At 54.1% G+C, this 21,332-nt stretch overlaps 1 protein-coding gene across 10 annotated transcripts in view; it reads right to left on the bottom strand.

Annotated features, from left to right (window-relative positions):
* SRC (SRC proto-oncogene, non-receptor tyrosine kinase) overlaps nucleotides 1-21,332 on the bottom strand; it is a 103,784-nt gene that overhangs the window by 51,551 nt on the left and 30,901 nt on the right. For 6 of the 10 annotated variants that reach the window (XM_017944828.2, XM_017944827.2, XM_017944826.3 and 3 more), the window contains exon 1: nucleotides 8,177-8,453. The exons of 1 other annotated variant lie outside the window; for it this stretch is intronic. The gene's annotated coding sequence lies outside the window, so the exon portion shown is untranslated. Of the gene's footprint in view, nucleotides 1-7,200; nucleotides 7,689-8,176; nucleotides 8,454-9,563; nucleotides 9,814-21,332 lie in introns of those variants that run through there. 3 more of the 10 variants (XM_031656747.1, XM_017944825.3, XM_017944823.3) reach the window with 2 other exon arrangements.

Here is a 21,332-nt window from a genome sequence, read left to right as displayed (position 1 = left end):
GGATGCACGCTTGTTACCCTCATTTCCCAGATGAGGAAACTGAGCCTCAGCGAGGGGAAGCAACTGACCCATAGTCCCAGGGCAAGCAAGTGGACAAGGAGGCTGCAACCCAAACTGAAGGCAAGAAATTAGGACCTTGATTGAGTCCCTTCTCAGGTTCCAGCCTCAGCGAGGGGAAGCAACTGACCCATAGTCCCAGGGCAAGCAAGTGGACAAGGAGGCTGCAACCCAAACTGAAGGCAAGAAATTAGGACCTTGATTGAGTCCCTTCTCAGGTTCCAGGCCTCAGTTCCCCCTCTGGAAAGCAGAATGTGCCCCAAGAGACTTCTGGCTGTGACATCACATTGTGACCTGGTGGATGTTATTTCCTTTCTCTCCATCTTCCCATCTGGATAACGGGGTGGTCTTTCCCTTCTTCCCCAGGTCAATACAAATTACAATAAAATAACAACACGCATCGAGCACTTACTATGTGCTGGCATTGCTGAGAGCATTGGACGCAAGACTTCATCCTTGGAACAAGCCCATGGGGTGGGTTCTACCACTAGGCTCATTTTTCAGATGGGGAAACTGAGGCACAGAGCGGTTAAACTGACTCACCAAAGCCACGCGGCTAGTGGGTGACAGCAGTTGGGGGTAGAGGAGAAGTCTCCCGATCTTCACGCTGCCCAGTGAGGAACTGTGGGGAGGGCTGGAGGGCTGATCAAGGGTCTGTGGAAGCAGAGAAGGGCTCAGCCCAGATGAAGCGGGGCAGGCCTGGCATGCCCAGGAGGCCCTGGGTTCAAATCCATGCACTGGATGACCTTGGGCAAGTCCCCTGGCTCCTGAGCTTCCTCTTTGGTGAAATGGGGCCGGGACCACTACCCTGCGGGGCTGCTGTGAGCATGAGACAACCATTTGCCTGGCACTGCAGAAGGGCTCAACTCTGTGCCGGAGGAACGAACGCTGGCTGAAAGGACCACCAGGGTTCACCGTGGCTCACTGCTCCTTCAGGGTCCCGGGCGTGTCTGGTCCTCCCTTCAGAAGTGGGAAGAAAACTGGCCTAATCTGCCTCTTCTCTGATTCTTAGAAGGAACCCTCCAAGTCCCTTCAGAGCTGCGTGACCTCAGGCAAGTCACTTTACCTCTCTGAACCTCCAAATCCTCCTTTTGACAATAAGTCATGCTTTTCACAGGGCTCTGGGAGAGGGGTTCCAGACTGAGGAGACAGGCTCGGTGGGGCAAGAGTCCAGTTCCATTTGCCCAAGCAGAGAGAGCACCTGGCATGACCCTGACTTGAGGTCACAGTTTCCTCATCTGCCACACAAAGTTTATGACAGTGGTTCTGCCTATCTCAGCCCTGCTGGTGCTAGGGATGCACAGAGGTAACTGCGGGAAGTTCTTGGTAAACTGTAAAGGGCTGTGCCCTTGCGAGTGATGATTACCATATTCCCTTACAGGCAAAAAGAATCCTATGACTTGCCATCCAAGGCAGAATGTGTCAGAGCCATGAGGAAGGGCAAAGAAGGGACAAGGTGAAGTTCAGCGGCAGATGTGGGGTCAGTATGGACTCATGGACTCAGTGGAGGGTGGTCACGAAGGCCTTCTGAAGCCAGAGGCATCTCAGCCACTGGAGGGGTACTGAGAGGGAGGGCACATCAGGCAGTGGGAGCTGCAGAGGCAAAGGTGTGTGGCCCGACAATCCCAGGCAGGCAGGAAGATAGCTACAGCCCTTGATGTGCAGCCTAAGCCCATCCCTGCCTCTCTCTGAGCTTCAGCTGCCTCCCAAAAAACAAGAGCAGGAACAGGTCCTGCCTCTCAGGTCAAACAGGCAAGGATGCTCAAATAGAATCCACCTTTGAAGAGAGGGGCCCATTCAGTGAGGGGGAGGAGGGAGGCCAGGGTGAGGCATCAGGGCACTGGGAGGCTATGCTAGGTCACAGGCAGGCAAGGGCTAAGGCAGGAGCCAGGCTCAGGGAGGCTGGAGGGAGCTGGTGGCTTCCAATGGATCCAGCCACCAAGTTTGTCTGTCTCTAGTTAATCTTCCCCCCACTCCCTTCCCCACAGAACAAGCCAACCACAGACAAAGGTGGCCGGTCACTGCCCTGGGGATTTCTGGATCAATCGACCTGCAGAGGCCCAGGATTCCTGCCTCATCAGGGAATCACCTTTCTAACAGGCATTCATAAATATCACACACTTCCTGAGTGCAGGCCCCGCACCCAAGCACTTGGCACACATTGGCTCACCGGATCCTCATGCCATCTTGTCAAAGCTGGTGCCAGCCTCATCATCCCCATTTCACAGATGGGGAAACTGAGGTTCTAAGCTGTAAAATCATACACAGCAAACAAGTGGCCAAGCCAGGATATGAACCCAGAACCAACTGCCTTCAAAGGCTTTGCTAATTCCATTACCCTTTATGGCATAAGCACCCTTGAGCACCCAAGATCCCAGTACTCCAGGTCCGACTGGGGAATCCATCAGCCAGAGCTGGAACCCAGAGAGTCAGGGTCACCTGCCCCCAGCAACACACCCCTCCTATACCTGGGAAAAGTTTTAGCCACACTGGGTACACACTTAATAGGAATCAGATCCTCACAAATTACTCAGCAACCAGAAATCTGGGCTCACACCTCACTTTGCTGCGCTCCTATGGCCCCAGCTCTTAGCCTCTCTGAGCTTCAGTTTCCTTTTCCATGTAACAGGAATAAGAGTTTGACTGCTCCCAGGATGGAGCAAGGGACACGATGGGTCACCTTATTATGATCCAGCTCAGAAGGGCATGACATGAAGATATCAATATCAGATAAGGTAAAAGTCAAGGCCATGAATTTGGGCAAAGCAGCCTAAGAGAAGCTAATCAGACCCCACAGGGAAGCCATGCTTCCCGAAGCCACTCCAGCTTAATTTCCACTCCCAGCAACTGGATTCTGCCTGTGTCGGCCTCATAGCCCAGCAGGTCCAAGGGTTCAAAAGAACTCATTCCTAAAGTTTCTCAGTGGGTCCACAGATATCACCACCCACCCACCACAGACATCCCCACCCCTACAGGAGCATCTAAGAGGACTCCACTGGGCCTGCCCCTGGAACACTCCCCAGCTAGGATTACCATCACAGAGCCTCAATGGGAGGAGTCCTCACCATACTGAGGAAACTGAGGACCAGACAGGAAGGGATTTGGCCAAGATATTCAACTTCTCCTCCCTTCTGGCTTCTCCTTTTACTCTGGAACTTCTCTGGGTAGTTCTAAGGGAGAAGGAAGACCAAAGGAACAAAGGTTGGGGGAAAGTCACTTGCTCAAGGACCCAGAGCAAGGAGTAGGGAGATGGAGGTCTGGCTCCCAGCTCTGAGATCCTCCCCAGTCATCTATCCCTGACTCAGCCTTACCAGGCTGTACTGTGGGAAGGAGGAGGCTGGCTGGCTGGGGAGAGTCCTGGATCAAAGACAAGAGCTCTGCATTTTTTTCCCAGCTTAGATGATTTGCCCTGGGTCTTTCTGGCCTCAATCCCCCCATCTGTGAAAGGAGAAGGTCAGAATAGATCAAGAATGACAAACTCATGGCACATATACAATACTCTCTTATCATCTGCCCATGGCAGACATGACTAATCTATCACAGCACTCTTTCCCATGAAGCCAACACTAAGCCTCAGAATGCTTCTCAACACAGCACTCTAGGCCAGGGGGATGAAAGCTCAGAGCCTTTCCTAAACTAGATAATATCTGAGTCCCCAAGAGGGAAAAGAATGGGGAAAGAAAAATATAAAAATTTCCAAGCACCCAGTAGATTTGAGCCACTGGGAATACATTAGCTGATTTAATCCTCACAAGGGAGGTGTGCAGAGGCTGAGGTTGAGAGAGACTAAGTGACTTGGCTTTGGACAAACAGCGGGGAATGAGGCCTTGAACACAGAGGAGGCCTCTACTGGGTATCCCTCCCCCAGGAACAGAGACACGGAGCCAGCCACCAGGTGGGGACCTAAGGTACAGCCTCATACCATCCTCTTGTTAGCCTTACTAGGTACAAGCCCTAGGCCCATTTCACAGCTTCAGAAACTGAATCACAGGACAGGGAATCAGCTGCTAGAGGAGGCAGGACTTGAGCAGGTGCCTGGCCCTCCCCCGCCTCCACTGATTGAGTCCCTAATGTGTGCTAAGCACTTTATTTCTGTCCTCTTGGGACATCCTGGGAACCATGACTCACTATCCTACTTCAGGGATGAAGAAACTGAGGCTCCCCAGAGGAAGTGGCCCCCAGGAGTTCAAGGGGAAGCCAGAGGGGTTTTCCATGGAGATAAGGGGTGGGAGCCTGGGAGGGGAAGGAAAGGGCTGTGGGAATCCGAAGGGAGATAGAGATGTGGGGACACACACCGAGGCAGGAAATGAAGCTCCGGCAAAAGGCCCAGAGCAGGGAAGTGGCAGCCTTTTTCAGTGGCTCTACTGGACTAGGAGTCCAGAGCCCTACAGCCAAGGCCTGACCCTGTCACTTGGCAACTGGGAGACCCTAGGCAAGTGGCTTTCCCTTCCCGGGTCTTAGTACTTACAACTGGAAAATGGGGCCAATTGCACCGAAGGCAGGCTTTGAAGAAGCGGGGCTAGGCTAGACACATGGCATTCTCCCCCGTTCAGCCTCTTCACACACAGAGAAGGCAAAGAGAGTGCAAGGCAGGACTCAAAGTCACCCTGCACATTGGCAGCCTTGGCTGCCAACATCCTCTCCTGAGCCAGCCCTGCCCCAACCGGCATCTTCAGACTCAATGAGATCAGCCAGGCAAAGGCTTGACCACAGAGATGGCAGGGCCAGACCCAGAGAGGCCAAGTGACCTGTCCAATGCAACAGTGCAAAGCAGGTCCCATTTGCCAAGTACCTACCGGTGCCAGACACTGGGCACACAGCCCTCCTTTAACCCTAATCTAACAAGGAGATAGCTATTGTCCCCATTTTCATGACAAAGAAACTAAGTCTCTCAAAAGATACAGTAAATGATCCAAAGACACACAGCAAGTGGGACGGTTGCAACATAAACCCAGGCCTGTCTGACTCCTGAGCCCTTATCAAATCTTTGGTCCCCATGTCTCGGGCTGACCCCTCCCTGCTCCCCACCTCACTCCCAGCTTCCCGCCACCCAGCATTGCGCTTCCCACACCCCCGGCTCTCATCCTCTCCAGCCTTGCTGCTAGTGAACTTCTACTCCACTTCCAAAGCCCAGCCTCAAATACCCGATCGTCTTGAGACCTGATCTAGGCCTCCATAAAATACTGGAGTCCAGCCCACAAATCTAGTTCTATCACCAGATCTTTCTATTGGTCAGCTCTGTACCTCTGGCCTCCAGCCTGAGGCTGTTCACACAGGGGACACCAATCAGCCCCCTGTGTGACGATGAAGGCCAAACTCCTCCCCAGGGCCCACAAGGCCCCAGCATGGTCCGGCCCTGCTGATACACCCGCTCGTTCTACCTCTTACCCACTCCCCTTCATTGTGTACACTCCAGCCTCACAGCTTCTCCCACTGATTCTCCATGACAGCACACATCTTGGCACACACCCCAGGGCCTTTGCACGTGCACTTCCTGCTGCCTGGCAAGCCCTTTCCCTAACTCTATGCCTGGTCAACCCCTACATGCCTCCTTCAAGATTCCTCTGTACCCCAGGCCTCTCTCCCTGAGCCCTTATCATATCTGTTATTATACAGTAACTCAACTGGCAACTTGTTTGCAACTTTGCTCACCCTCCAGATTCAAACTTATGGGAGGCCAAGGACCTGTTCCCAGGCTCCCAGCAAGTATCCAACCAGGCTGACCACACCCCACCACCCCAGGGCCCCTGGGAAGGGAAAAAGAGCTCCCTCTCCCCTTCTTTGCTGAGTGAACTCTTGCTAGTCCTCAGCTCAGGCCCTGCCACCTTCTAGAAGCCTCCAAGACTCCCACAGCTCCCACTCCCTACTAACTCCAGCACAATACTGCTCAGCCCCAGTTCCAAGTTCCTGGTACACAGCAGGTGCTCAATACAGGGGTCACAAATGCTTATACATGGGGAGGCCTGAGAAAATGGGGTCAGCTGAGGACCAGAGAGATAGGCATAAGGTCCCTCAACAGGTCACCGAGCCATCTCCTCTCTGGTTCCTGGGGCTTGAGGGAGCCAGACATCCCTCCACCCCACCCCCCAGGTCACAATCAGAGAAGCAAAAGCAGGAACCAGGCTGAGCTGTGGGTAAGTCATGCTCCAAGAAGAGCTAGGGGACAGGGAGAGACAGCCAGGGCCCTTCTTCCTAGAAGAGATGGGCCTAAGCTAAGCCTGGTGGGGCAAGGGTAGATAAGCAGCACCTGGAGGAGAGGGCGCTCTGGGAGGGACACTGTTTAGAAGCAAAGGCCCAGGGGCACGCGGGAGGGCCTAGGCAGGCAGTCAGCTGAGAGAGGTGACACACTGTAAATCATTTCCTTGGGTGGAAAGACCACATCACCACATCACCAAAAAGGCCTCGTGGCTTTCATTCAATCCCTCGGCACAACAGTCTTTTCCGGCCCTGCTGTGTGCGCAGTCCTGTCTTGGGAGCCTCCACTGCCCCATCACTGGAGGGATGCAAGGGCAGCCAGACTGTGGTCTCTGAGGTCGGGGCTTTCATTCCAGCTTGCAACTGTATGGCCTTGGTCAAGTCACTTCCCCTCTTTTAGCCTCAGTTTCCCCATCAGCAAAATGAGGATAAACAAGAGTCCTTACCTCCTAAAAGGTGTTCAGTAGATGTTGGCAGCTGTCATTACCATTGGCCCAGTTTTATACGTGGCAAAACTGAGGCCAGAAGGGAAAAGTGAGTTGCTTACAGTCACCCAGCTGCTGGCTGGCAGGATGGTGCCAGGGCTGTTTCTTTCTCAAGGCACCAACCCATCTTCTTCTAGGATGAACTGGCCAGCAACCTCACATCTCACTCATCTTTCTCAGCCAATGCGTCCAGTGAACAATTCATTTATTGAGCATCTACTACATGCCAAGCCTCTACCTGCAGAAGCGCTTAGAATCTTCACCTGAGGATTCTCATTTCACGTATGGGGACTTAGTGGGGCAGTCTCTTGGCCCAGGTCACTGGGCAAGACAAGAAGCCTCAGTGCCTTGACTCCCCAGCCAGGGGGCTGAGAAGAGGGTCTGCAAAAGGACCAGCCTGGCCCACCCTAGAAACCAAGTCTGATCCCAGCTGCACTGTGGCTGTGGCTGGGCCTGGACTTACCCCAGGTGACCCAGCAACCACTGCCCCAAATTGTACAGAGTCCATGAAGTTCAGGAGGCCTTGCCCAGGGGCACACACAGGCTCTGTCCACTCCTAAGTCCACCTGAAGGACACAGGTGCTGAAAGGATACCACAAAGGTGAGCCCCTTCTGTTCACCCCATCCTTCCACCAGCCCAGCAGTTCCAGCCAGGCCCACCTGCCACCAATGAGGACCCCAGTTCAGAGAGGCAGGCAGTTGTCTGAGGACACACAGCAGGGCAAGTGGCAGCCCTGGTGCAGGACTCAAACCCACCCCCAATCCCAGCCCAGGCAGACAGGTGGACCTGGCCCGGTGGCCAACACCCAAAACTTTTGCCAACTTCTGAGCCGGCTGGTGGCTGGGCCTGCTCTGGGGCGAGGCTGGGGGCTGTGGGCAGTGGAGACTAAACGCAGTCTGGCCCAGTCCCTTCCAGGCCGGCAGCACCAGGCCCTACCCGAGGCCCCATGAGGGCAGGGAGGTCCTGGTGGTTCGGCCTGGCGCCCTGACCCCGGGGCCCCTCAGCCTGCCCTGCCGAGCCCCTCCACCTCCCACCCTGGGCCGGGGGGCGCAGGACCGGGCAGCCCAGCCAGAGGCGGCGCCGACTGGCTCAGATTTCAGATTTGGCCTAGACCTGGCCCGGGGGCTAGGGCCCAGCTCACCCGCTTCTCTGGGGGATCCTATGGGGAGCACTAGCTGGAGGGGGTCCCCACGCAGCCAGGACCCCTGCGTCCCCCCGCCCAGTCCCCTCCCCCCGCGGCATCACAACAAAAGGCCGCGCTGGGCATGGCCCTGTGCGCCCGCCCGGCGCTCGGGTATCGCGGCTCGGCCCGGGAGGTGGGAATTGGGGGGTGGACAGGAGCCCCCGCGGGCCCGCGATCCGACCCAGGTGGTCCAGGGCGGGGGCTCCCCCGCGCTGGCCGGGACGGGGGGCACGCGGAGGGGCGGGGGGCGCTCACCTGGGCCGGCGGGCGGGCGGGCGCACCGGCAGATGGACGCACGGAAGGGCGGACCGCGGGACGGCCGGCGGGTAGGGCAGACGGCGGCCTGGCCGCTCCGGCTCCCAGGCCGGAATGGATTCCGGGCTGGGAGAGACAGATCGAGAGAGAAAGGGAGGAGGAGGAGGAGGAGGCGGCGGCGGCGGCCCGGGGAGTGGAAGAGGAGGGAGGGAGCGCGCGAGCTGGGAGGAGGGGCCCGGCAGGCAGCCGGGAGGAGGAGGAAGAAGGAAGCGCGCGGGGACGGATTCCCCGCCGGTGACCCGGGAGAGACCCAGGCACGGCCGGGGTCCAGGCGGGGTGGGGACACCGGGCAGAGAAGCCCCGCCTCCCACTCCGCCAGGGCGTCCCACCCCGCGGGCCCCATCCGCCCCCAGGCCAAAATGCCCTCCTCGACCCACCCACCCTCTACGCCCCAAATCTGCCTCTCCCGAAATCACAATTAGTAATAATATCAGCGGGCGCGGAGCGCCCGCTCTGGGCCAGGCGCCAGGCTAAGCTGCTCAGGTCGACTTCAGGGTTTAATCCTAACCACCACCTGGCCTGAGTGGCGGAAGATCGCCCCACTTTACAGATGGGGAAACTGAGGCACTGACAAGAACCAGGCCCTAGACTTTAACCTTGACCTGAGTTTCTCAAAGTGGGGGCTGGGGCAGGAGGGACAGGGTGGGGAGGAGCGACCTTTATTTTAATAGTTGTGGGTTCATTTTAAGTGTGTAAGGAAAAAACATCCCTGGCAGCCCATTGGAAGTACCCTAGTTCCAGTTATTACTGCTTAGGAGGGGTTGGCCAGGGCATCGGAGTGGCACTCACACTTCCAAGTAAGTAAAGAGGCTAAGTATCTCTGAACCAGGGCAGGAAGTGTAGCGGAAAAACGGGACATTGAGGAAATGCTGCTTTAGGCCACAAAGACTCCCCTATCACCCCCTGGCACAGGCTCCAGGGCTATCCTTTTGGGGCTGGGCACCCCACCCTTGGCTCCTCACCTGTCCTGGAATCCTAGCACAGGGAAAGGTGGACCTGGGTCCTGCTTTAAATATCACACCTGCCTCCATGTTCCTTCTTTGAAAGTTCTCCCATTTCACAGATGGGAAATTAAGGCCCAGCCAGGTCAAAGACAAATAGAAGCCTTTGCCAGGCTTCTATTCCCTGGGCAAAGGTCCCCGCTGAGAGGAGCTGGGAGGAGCACCCTAGAATGTGGAAGGCAAAGGCCTCTGGGTACAAAATACCTTCCAGGAGACCAGGAATGAGCAAAGCCTTACTCTACACTGATCTAGGTTCGCATCTAGGCTAGCTGCCCCTCTGTTGTGGGGTGGACAAGTCCATCAGCTTCCCAGCCCAGCCCCCTCACCTGTAAAACCGGAGTGAACGTGGCCAGAGAAGATTCCTGGGAAGGCTGAAACTGACCAGTGTGAGGATGGTCGGGTTGTGCTAGATGAATAGTAGCTCTTCCGGTGATAAACTGAGGCCAAAGGGGAAAGGGGCTGCTTGAGGTGCCACAGCCAGTCAACAGCAGAAGCCAGGCGAAATGGCTGCCCTTGTTTGCAAGGCTGGCTTAAAGATTAACCGCAGCTTCTCAGGGCTAGGCGGGCCCCCGGCTGGAGAAGCAGGTTTCTCAGCCCTCTTCCATTCCTTAGACATGTCTAAAGGCCTTTACTGGCCGTACGGGGCTCGGGGGGAGGCAGGTATATTCACCCAGTGACACGCTGGAGCTGGCCCTTGCCTACTTGCAAGAACCGACTGTGCTCATCTCTTCCCAAGTCCATATTCAAGAATGTCACACTGGTTAGCTCCATGTCAGCCACAGTGGGAGTATTTACCCCTTGGACATCAGAATACGCTACCAATCAAGCCTCTTTTTCCTTCCACAGAGCTGGTTGTTCAATATGTACCAGCACATCACTAAATTCATCCCCAGGAGTTCAACAGAAAATTCTGGGCTTTTCGAGAACTGGGATGACAGGGAGCTTAAAAGTACAGATTTTGGACCAGACCCAGGTTCAAGTCTCAACTCTGCCACTTTGCAGATAATGTAAGAAGCCTCAGTATGCCAACCTGAACAGTGGGCTAAAGATATCACAGCCCCCAGAAGACGCACGTAAGGATGAAATGAGGTGATGCCCGCATAGCACATGTGAAATCTCATTCTCATTCATACCCTACACGCTCTTATCAGAGAGGAGGCAACTCAGACAAGTAAGGGTTCTGCAGGCAGATGCAGCTTCGCACCTGAAGCTACCGCCGGCTTCAAGGGCCTGGCTCAGCGGCTGAGGTTCTCAGGAGGATGTGGCCAGCACAATGGTTTCATTATTGAGCGTTTGAAGCGCTCTTTATTTTTAACCACCCCTCTGGGCTTTTGCTCAGGCTGTAACCCCTGCCAGGAATGCTCAGCCCCTGTCCCTGGCTACCTCGCCTTGTTCTTCAAAGTCCAGAGTAAATGCCACCTTCTCCACAACATGCTTCCTGACACACCCTGATGGAGGCACGTGCCAAGTCCATTCTGAGTGTGTCTGTCCCCACCCTGAGGGCAGTGACCAAGGCCTGGCCCATGCCCAGCACAGAGCAGGCACTGCCCAGTCGGCCAGGCAGCATACACTGACTTAGGACCTACAGACAAGAGTTCAAGTTCCAGCTCTTCCCTTCAGTGACTATGTGAACCTGCCTTCTCTGGGCCTCAGTGTACTCATCAGTAAAACGAGGGTAACAACCCTGGCAAGCTCCAGGATTATGCAGTTGGGAGTTGCGGGTCTGGCCTGGTGGATAAGTGACTCTTTGTGCAAATTATTTTGCTTAAAACATTCTTTGTTGGTAAAGCAGCAACTCACTGCTTAATTCCTGCAAATCATCATTAAAGGACAGCAAGCATTTATTGACTACCAACTGTATACATGGCCCCAGACCAGTCTTAGAACACCAACAGGAACCACTTCCCAACCCAAAAGCACCCAGCAGATGATAGATGCTACTGACGTCAATATTGCTGAGATGGTGAGTGCTGGTCGTATAGTCCTCTGTCTCCAGAAACCTCCTCTTCCCTCCTTCCCTCAACCTGGGTGGGTCAAAGCCACAACTGAGGGGAGGGTGGAGGAGGTAGGGTGAGGCAGTGAACCCACCAGTCAGAGTTGTCCCATCACATGGGATTAGAGGTGCTGCCCACACCACACCTAGTGCCCTGGTGACTCTGGCTCAATGGTGGCTGATCTGCCATGCCCAGCCCCAGCTCAGCTCACCCTTGCTGCAGCAGCCAGGAAACTGGACCCATCACAGGCCTCAGTGGGAAATTCCAGACCAGCTCCGCCATTCTCCACATGGTGTGCTGTGAGTGGTCTAGTTGAAGCCACCAGGCTCAGGGCTACAAGATAGGGTTGGGTGAGGGATGGGCTCTAGCCTGAGGCTGTGGAATGGGCTTGGCACCTCCCCTGGCACTGCACTTCACAGTTTCCACAGAGATGTCCTGCTGTGCAGGCCCTGGTCCCCTCCCCTCCTCTACCTGCCTCCTGCTGTCCCTCCACAAGCAGTCCCTGTCCTGAGGCCTTTGCACGTGCTGATCCCTCTGCCTGGAAGGTTCCCACCCCCTGGCCCTTGGCTGGGCTGCACTCATCCTTCCTCCTGCAGTGGTCATTTATTGAGCATCTACTATGTGCTAGGGTCTGCGCTACATGCTGGGATACAGCAGTGAAAAAACCAAGGCTGGTCTCTGGTCTCTAACTTAGAGGAGTCAGGGATGGGCAAGTACAGGGGCTGCAGGGCCCAGAGTGAGGCCCCTAACCCAGCATGTGTGTTGAGGAGAGAGTTGTCTATGGAGAGTTTAGAAGCGTGGGGAAATGGTTGCCAGGTGAAAATGAGACAGGGAGGCAGGGCATGGTGGGTCATGCCTATAATCCCAACACTTCGGGAGGCTGAAGCAGGAGGATCACTTGAGCCCAGGAGTTTGAGACCAGCCTGGGCAACACAGTGAGGCCCTGTCTCTACAAAAAAAAAACCTAAAAATTAGCCAGATGTGATGGTGTGCACCTGTGGTCCTAGGTACTGGGAAGGCTGAACTGGGAAGATAACTTGAACCCAGGAGATTGAGGCTGCAGTGAGCCATGATCGTACCACTGTACTCTAGCCTAGGTGACAGAGCAAGACCCTGTCTCAAAAAAAAAATAATTATAATAACAAACAGGACAGGGCCAGTGTGCAGGTAGAGGGACAGCATGAGCAAAGACAGAGATGGGGATGCCGCTGCGTCTGGAACTCCATGCAGAAGCACGTGGTGTTTGCAAAGCACAGCATGGCGGCTGGGCTGGAGTCAGGAAAGTAAGGTGGGAAGGGTGGCAGGGGAACCTGAGGATCCCTGAGTGCCAGTCGTGGCTTCCGTCCTGGAGGTGGTGGGAGCCATGGAGGGTGGTGAGCAGAGCAGGGCCTGGGGAGATGTGGAGTGGCAGCCACATTAGGGGACAGGGAGGGGGCAGTCAGGAGGCCTCTGTGCTGAGGAGCAGCAGGGACCCAGTTAAGGCAGAAGGCCTGGCTCACACAGGAGTGTGTGCATGGGCATATATCTGTGTTCCGGGAAGTGAGGCCAAACTGGCCGAAGGTGGGAAACCAAGACACTAGAGACTCCCAGCCACATGGGAGTCAGGAGCCAGGAGCCGATGAGCTTGTTCTCCCGCAGCGGCCAGCGCCGGGAGGGGCGTCCATAACATGGATGTCAGAGGCAGAAAAGAAAAATCTGAAAAACTATCAGAGCAAAGAGGAGACATGATCCTGGGGCAGAAAAAAGACATTAGGGAAAGACTTAGGAAGTCTGACTAAAGCATGGACTTCAGTTATAATAATATATCAGGCCGGGGCAGTGGCTCACGCCTGTAATCCCAGCATCGAGGCTGAGGCGGGAGGATCACTTGAGTCTAGGAGTTCAAGATTAGCCTGGGCACACAGTGAGACCCCTGTCTCCACAAAAAACAACAAAAAATTAGCTAGGCATGGTGGTGTGCACCTGTATCCCAGCTACTTGGGAGGCCGAGGCAGGAGGATCGCTTGAGCCCAGGAGGTCAAGGCTGCGGTGAGCTGTGATCATGCCACTGCACTCTAGCCTAGCAAACAGAGTGAGACTCTGCCTCTGAAAATTTTTTAAATAATAATAATGTATCAATATTGTATTGATTCATTAATCATAACAAATGTGTCCCCGTCAGGGAAGAGATGGAGACAGCAGCACCTGAGCAGGTGGCGCCCGAGTGGTGACCTACAAACGGCGTTAACCACTGAGCACAGCCCCACACACTCAAACCCCACAGCCAGACCTTCTGGGCTGTGTGGCCGGTTCTCAGATGGGCACCTCAGGCTCAAAAGTGTCTCTACCCAGCCCAGAATCTGGAGACAAAACACTGACGTCAAAGGCAGAAAAGACCTGTCCATGTGAAAATGGGGGAGACGCCTGGCCCCACTGGGCTCACGTGACGGCCAAGTGCCAAGAAACTCAGCCACTCATCACCTCACTCACCTCAGGCTGCAGAAGAGGCCCAGAGAGGGACAGGCATTCTCCCAAGGTCACACAGAGAGTCGCTGGCAGGCAGAGCCACCACCCCACCCCAGCCCAGGCCTCCTTCCGCCACATCCCAGAATGTTTGTGAGAAAAGATGAAAGGAGGCTGGGCCCTTGATCTGCCTGGCCTGACGGGAGGACAGAGGGCAGCCGGAAATCTGCAGCTAGAGCTGTGACCCCACAGTCCACAGGGGGCGAGAAACCCGCCGCACAGAGAGGAGACGGTCACGACGGGAGGGCTGAAAGAATCATTGTAAAAATAATCACCACGGCTCACAGTCCTGGTGCAAGGAGTTTCCTGAGCAGGGAATTGCTTCCAGGGACCCTGGAAGTAGTATCTAGTTCATTCTTCACAACGCAACAAGGTAGGAGCTATTGTTATCCCACCGTACAGATGAGGAAACTGAGACTCAGTGAGGTGACATGACGTGGTGAGGAAGGGCAGGAACTTGAATTTAAACCCAGGCAAAATTCAAGCCTTCCTGGCTGGGCGCGGTGGCTCACACCTGTAATCCCAGCAGTGTGGGAGGCCGAGGCAGGTGGTTCCCAGAGGTCAGGAGATTGAGACCAGCCTGGCCAACATGGTGACACCTCGTCTCCACTAAAAATACAAAAATTAACCGGGCGTGGTGGCGGGTGCCTGTAGTCCCAGCTACTCAGGAGCCTGAGGCAAGAGAATTGCCTGAATCCAAGAAGCAGAGCTGAGATTGCAGTGAGCTGAGATTGCACCACTGCACTCCAGCCTGGGCGACAGAGCGAGACTCCCTCTCAAAAAAAAAAAAAAAAATTTTAAGGCTTCCTGAATCTGGAACTCCGGCACTGCAGTTCTGTGCTACCCGGGTCTGTGAACCTCGAAGCTCACGTATTTCATATCCAAGAGCGAAAGGCCGGATCCACAGGGCCGGGCAGGGAACCACTGCAGCCCCTCTGAGCACTGGCCTCCACCTCAGTGGAATGCCTCCATCCTCCACATTTCCTAGGCATTGGGAAGATACAATGTAGCAATGCTTTGTGGGAGTACTTTGAAAAGTAGATAGAAGAAAAAATGTTCACACTATACTCCACCCTCAAGGAGGGGGAGCATGACTCCCCAGTCCCTAGGTGTGGGCTGTGCTTGGTGGCTCCCTTCCAAAGAATTCAGGGTGGAAAGAGGGGTGGGGGTGGTGCCTTTGCAGTGCAGGAACCTTACCTGGCTATCTCAGCCAGGTGATCAGGGCCAACAGGCCTGCTGATAACATTTGCCCTTGAAATGATGTGATGAGAATGGCATTTTACCTCTGTGGTCTTTCTCCTCAGAACCCAGAACCCCAGTCTAGCCATGAGAAAAGCTTCAGACAGATTCCAATAGCGGGGCATTCTACAGAACACCAGACTAGGCCAGGCACTGTGGCTCACGTCTATAATCCCAGCACTTTGGGAGGCCAAAGCGGGAGGATCGCTTGAGGCCAGGACTTCAAGACCAACCTGGGTGACATGGCAAGACCCTATCTCTACCAAAAAACAAATTAAAAAAAAAAATTAGCTGGGCGTGGGGGCACATGCCTGTAGTCCCAGCTACTCAGGAGGCTGAGGTGGGAGAATCGCTTGAGCCTGGGAGGCGCAGGCTCCAGTGAGCTATGATTGTGCCACGGTACTCCAGCCTAGGTGACAGAGTAAGACACGATCTCAAAAAAATAAAAAACAAAAAAGGTCAGGCGTGGTGGCTCATGCCTGTAATCCCAGCACTTTGGGAGGCTGAGGCAGGCGGATCACAAGGTCAAAAGATCGAGACCATCCTGGCCAATATGGTGAAACGCCATCTCTACTAAAAATACAAAAAATTAGCTGGGCCTGGTGGCAGGCACATGTAGTCCCAGCTACTGGGGAGGCTGAGGCAGGAGAATCGCTTGAACCCAGGAGGTGGATGTTGCAGTGAGCCGAGATCACACCACTGTACTCTGGCCTGGCAACAGAGCAAAAATCCATCTCAAAAAACAAACAAACAAACAAACAAAAAACACAAAAAACAAAAAACAGAACACCTAACTAGTACTCCTCAAAACTGTCAGGGTCATCAAAAAAAGAAAAGTCTGAGAAACTATCAAAGCCAAGAGGAGACATGATCCTGGAAGAGAAAAAGGACATAGGGGCCGGGTGTGGTGGCTCACACCTGGATTCCCAGCACTTTGGGAGGTCAAAGCGGGTGGAACATCTGAGATCAGGAGTTCAAGACCAGCCTGGCCAACATGGTGAAACTCCGTCTCTGCTAAAAGTACAAAAATTAGCCAGGCATGGTGGTGTGTGCCTATAATCCCAGCTACCCAGGAGGCTAAGGCAAGAGAATATCTGGAACCCAGGAGGTGGAGGCTGCCGTGAGCCGAGATCGTGCCACTGCACTCCAGCCTGGGCAACAGATAGAGACACCATCTAAAAAAACAAAAAAAGACACTAGGGAAAAACTAAGAAACTCCATATCAAATATGGACTTTAGTTAATAATAATGTATCAATATTGGTTCATTAATTGTAACAAATATACTATACTATCATGGATATTAATAATAAGGGATTCCCTAGAAAGCCCACTTGAGAAAAAAAATTAATATAACAATATAAGGGAAATATCAGGGAAATTTAGTGTGGGGTATGTGCCATGTTCTAGAGCAAAGGACTGAATTTTCGGACAGGGAGGAAGCTAAGACACTTGTCTGTAAACATTTCCTTCTAAACCCGGGGAAACTTAGGACCAGAGAATAGAAGTGACTTGCCCAAGCTCAAACTGCACGTTTATGACAAGTTTAAGATCAAGCTTTCTCAATGTCACAAGAATTCAGTAACAGCCTACAGTATACAAGGCACCAGCCTAGGTCCTCATCATGGTGAAGGCTGGTGGGGAGGGTCAAAGATTTGTCCATGGGTCAACACCTCCCCACGGCCAGGTCCCCAGGGACACGGGCTCTGCCCTTTGAAGGCTCCAAGCCAGAGGACGAAACAGACCCTGAAACGCTATGAGCAGGAGGACCAGAGAGCAACACACTTTGGTATCCAGGAGACCCAGCCCCACTGCCTGCAACCCTGCAACCTCCCTGAGCCCCACTGAGCTGCTCAGTAAAATGGAACTAAGGACGGTGCCAATTGTCAGTGATGCCGAGAGGTACAAGGAGGTGAAATGTGAGACCCTGTGCATTGTGGACTCCCAAGAAACAGTGATTCTTTTTATTTTTAAGTGTGTTCTGAGTGCTACAGGAGTTCAGGGGTGGGGAGCATTTGTCAGTTTGCCTTGATAGGGGATTCTCGGAGAGTTTACCAAACGAGGGACATTTAGATTGAGTCTTGGCTGGATGCAGAGGCTCACACCTGTAATCCCAACATTTTAGGAGGCTGAGGCAGGAGAATCGCTTGAGCCCAGGAGTTTGAAATCAGCCTGGGCAACATAGCGAGGCCCCGTATCTACAAAAATGATTAAAAATTAGCCAGGTGTGGTGGGTGTGCCTGTATTCCCAGCTACTCAGGAGGTTGAGGCAGGAGGATCACTTGAGCCCAAGAGTTTGAGGCTGCAGTGAGCCATGATTGTGCCACTACACTCCAGCCTGGGCAGCAAAGCAAGATCCCATCTCCAAAGTAAAAAAATAAAATAGATTGGGTCCCGAAGGATGGAAAGGAGTTTGCCACACCGGAAGGATGTGAAAGCTGCGGCCCCAGCTTTCAGTTCTCACAGTCTGGTCCGAGAGAGAAGGGGACACGTCAAGCCACCCTCCCAGGGGATTCCCACGCAGCAGGACTTCCCCATTTCCTGGCCTGGATGGCTCCTTCCTAGCCTCCCTGGCCTCTGAGATTCACCAGTGCCTGAGCCAAGGGCACAGGCAGCAGCGGAGGGGGAGGGGTGGGGGCAGGCACCAGGGCTGAACAAACCCAGGGCTCATCTGGAAAGGAAACCAAACCCTGCCTCCCACTCACCAGCTGAGTGTCACTTGTAGAACTTCCTCCTTCTGTTCCTGTTCAGGAATTACCCAGGCAGGGCTCTGTGGCGGGACTCGGGGACAGGGGCTGCCCCAGAGACAGGGCCTGGAGCCTCCTCAGTCTGCTCTGGCCACTCCCAGACTCACCCCCATCTGGCTGGTCGGCCTGCTCCCAGACCCATTTCTGCCCTCGGCAGGCCAGGTCTCCTCCCTCCTCCACACACCTGCCCACGAGGTACCATGGTCCAAACCCCACTCTCCCTTGGCCCACCCCCAGCCCCTCCTAGAAATCTTCCACAGAGATCCCTCCCAATCTTGGCTTCCTTATGGTCTTTATCCATTCAGGCCTGCATGTCAGCTCCTGTGCTGGAGCTGGGGACAGATGAGTGAGCAGCGAATGACCAAGGGCACCGTCCCTGCCCTTTGGAGCTTGGGTCTCTAATCCCTATGTCCCGTGTGTCCCGCATGCTTCATCCACACCCGGGTGGGGAATCGGAAGCCAGGACCGCAGTCCTGAGCAGCCTCTGAACAGTGTGGCCTTGGGCAAGTCCCTTCCCTTCTCTGGCCAGTGTGGTTTCCATAGCTGCTAAGGGAAGCAGTGTGATGTCCAGGGGGCAGGCAGGAGGGATGGTGATGACTGCTCCACCAACCCTGCCTGCCCCAATGTAATGTCCTGCAAATAAAGTTTCCCTCCAAGTGGAACTGGTAAAATGCACACACGGGGCTCTGACTCATCAGAAGTTTTTTCAGAAACAAATATATAGGGGTCAGTGGGAGGGACCTGCCAGGTGGCTGAACATCACGGTTAAGAGCAGACCTGGGTTTGAATCCTGCCTTGGTAGCTGTGTGGCCTTGGAAGTCATTAACCCCCGACTCTCATTTCTCTCACTGGTAAAACGGGGATACTTGTACGCACCTCATATGGCTGTGTAATGATACACATGCTAGATACCCAGTAAATGCATATCATTATTATTTCTGGTACAGCCGGAGAAGTCCCTTAATAAAGTAGATAATTATGACAGCCTTAAAATTAATAATGTAGATCCATATAACCTTTATTTTCTTTTTTAGTTCTTTTGAGAAAAGGTCTTGCTCTGTCGCCTAGGCTGGAGTGCAATGGCACAATCACGGCTCACTGCAGCCTCAGCCTCCGGGGCTCAGGAGATCCTCCCACCTCAGCCTCCAGAGTAGCTGGGACTAGAGATGAGCGCCACCACACCTGGCTTGTCTTTTCTTTCTTTCTTTCTCTTTCTGTCTTTCTTTCTGTCTTTCTCTTTTTCTTTCTCTCTTTTTCTCTTCCTTTCTTCCTTCGTTCCTCCTTTCTTTCATTTCTTTCCTTCCTTCCTTCTTTCTTTTCTTTTCTTTTTCTTTTTGTTTTTGTTTTTTTTTTAAGAGATAGGGTGTCGCCATTTTGCCCAGGCTGATCCTGAACTCCTGGGCTCAAGTGATCCTGCCACTTCAGCCTCCCAAGTAGCTGGGACCACAGGCAACTGCCACCATGCCTTGCTAATTTTTTTTTTTTTTGTAAAGACGAGGGTCTCCCTATGTTGCCCAGGCTGATCTTGAATTCCTGGGCTCAAGTGATCCTCCTTCTTTGGCCTCCCAAAGTGCTAGGATTACAGACGTGAGCCACTGCACCCGGCCTATGAGTTTTTTTTTTGCCTTCTTGTTTTTTTTACTGTTGAGACGGAGTCTCGCTCTGCCGCCCAGGCTGGAGTGCAGTGGCCGGATCTCAGCTCACTGCAAGCTCCACCTCCCGGGTTCACGCCATTCTCCTGCCTCAGCCTCCCGAGTAGCTGGGACTACAGGCGCCCGCCATCTCGCCCGGCTAGTTTTTTGTATTTTTTAGTAGAGACGGGGTTTCACCGTGTTCGCCAGGATGGTCTTGATCTCCTGACCTCGTGATCCACCCGTCTTGGCCTCCCAAAGTGCTGGGATTACAGGCGTGAGCCACCGCGCCCGGCCGAGTTATTTTTAAAGTGCCATCTAGCGCCCTCTACTCACACAGATCTTTGCTTCCCAACTAGTTGGGAAGCCCAAGTATGAGGCCTAGTCCACGGCCCAAGGTTCCTGGGGGCCAAAGTCCTCAAGGCAGCTGGTCATGCACTTGGCCTTTCCACAGCCCCTCTGGGCTGGTCCCTCTGGGGGCACCTGCTGGGGATGCTCTGTGACGTCTGTTGTGCATTTTGTACCTGTCCTGGCACCATTGACGAGAGAGTGCTACCCCCAGGAGGAAGTGCCCAGTTCTTCTCCATGACGTTCTGGGATGTCCCCTTCCCCTTCCCCTTGACCTTGACTCACCCTTTCTACATCCACACACGTTCCCAAGGTAGGGCAGAAGTGGGTAATGAGGAAGGTGGGCTCCTTTGCACTGGGCCTGGGCTGAGCACACAGCCAGTGTTAGCCTAAGAGGAGTCAGCCAACTGTCTGGTGGTTTCAGCTTCACTCTATCTTAGTTCAGGTTCTCCTGAAGCAGAGCCTGAGACTATTCTTTTGGGAAGTGACCCCAGGAAGCTGGAGCAAAAGAGCAGGAAGAGAAAGGCAGGGAAGGAGAAAAGCCAATACATGGAGCACTCTGGAGGTCACTGCTGTAGGCTCGAGAAGGGACTACCTACCCAGCTCCATGCCAGATCTCCCTCCCCAGCCCTGGCCTCCCTCCAGAACTCTGGACCCGTCTGTCCAGTCATCATCCAGACCTTTCCCTAGAACGTCCCCCTACGCCGGCACAGTATCCCAGAGACTCCACTCATCCCAGGCAGAACACATTCTCTGTTCCCTGAAACTGGCCCTCCTCCGGGATCCCACCCTTTCAAGAACTTCAGCCAGAGGCGGGCGGGGTGAGGTCGCTTACACCTGTAATCCCAGCACCCTGAGAGGCCGAGGTGGGAGAGTTGCTTGAGCAAGGGAGGTTGAGGCTGCAGTGAGCCATGACCACTGCACTCCAGCCTGGACGACAAAGTAAGATCCTATCTAAAAAAACAAAAAGAACTTCCACCAGAAACCTGGCATCCCCAGCCTCCCTCCTTCACTCCAATTATCCCCTCCTTTCATCCCCTCCCTAGTACTAAGGTGGGGCCTGGCTCATCCAGATACCAGCTGTGCCCCTCCCTAATTCATCCTAAAACAGTCCTCGTGGCCGAGCTCAGTGGTCATGCCTGTAATCCCAGCACTTTGGGAGGCTGAGGTGGGCAAATCACTTGAGGCCAGGAGTTTGAGACCAGCCTGGCCAACATGGCGAAACCCAGTCTCTACCAAAAATACAAAAAAATTAGCCAGACGTGGTGGTGTGCACCTGTAATCCCAGTTACTCAGGAGGCTGAGGCAGGAGAATTGCTTGAACCCAGGAGGCAGAGGCTGCAGTGAGCCGAGATCATGCCACTGCACTCCAGCCTGGGTGACAGAGCAAGACTCCGTCTCAAAAAAATAAAATAATTAAATTTAAAAAAAAACAGTCCTTGTGTTCCTCTTTCCAAATCACAGCTCTGGTCCTTCAGTGGCTCTCCAGGGGCCTTAGGCCAAAGCTCACACTTAAGAGGCCACCAGGTCCCCGCCAGCCTCTCCAGTCCCATCTCATCTGCCTGCAGGGCTAAACGGCTGAATCTCCACCACCTCGCGTCCCTGCCCCTGCCACTGTCTCTCCAGTGGGCCCTG

The sequence above is a fragment of the Papio anubis genome, chromosome 16 (assembly GCF_008728515.1).
Source record: "Papio anubis isolate 15944 chromosome 16, Panubis1.0, whole genome shotgun sequence".
Classification (NCBI taxonomy): domain Eukaryota; kingdom Metazoa; phylum Chordata; class Mammalia; order Primates; family Cercopithecidae; genus Papio; species Papio anubis.
Note: the sequence above shows the minus strand (reverse complement) of the source record. Positions and strands in the feature narration are given on the sequence as shown.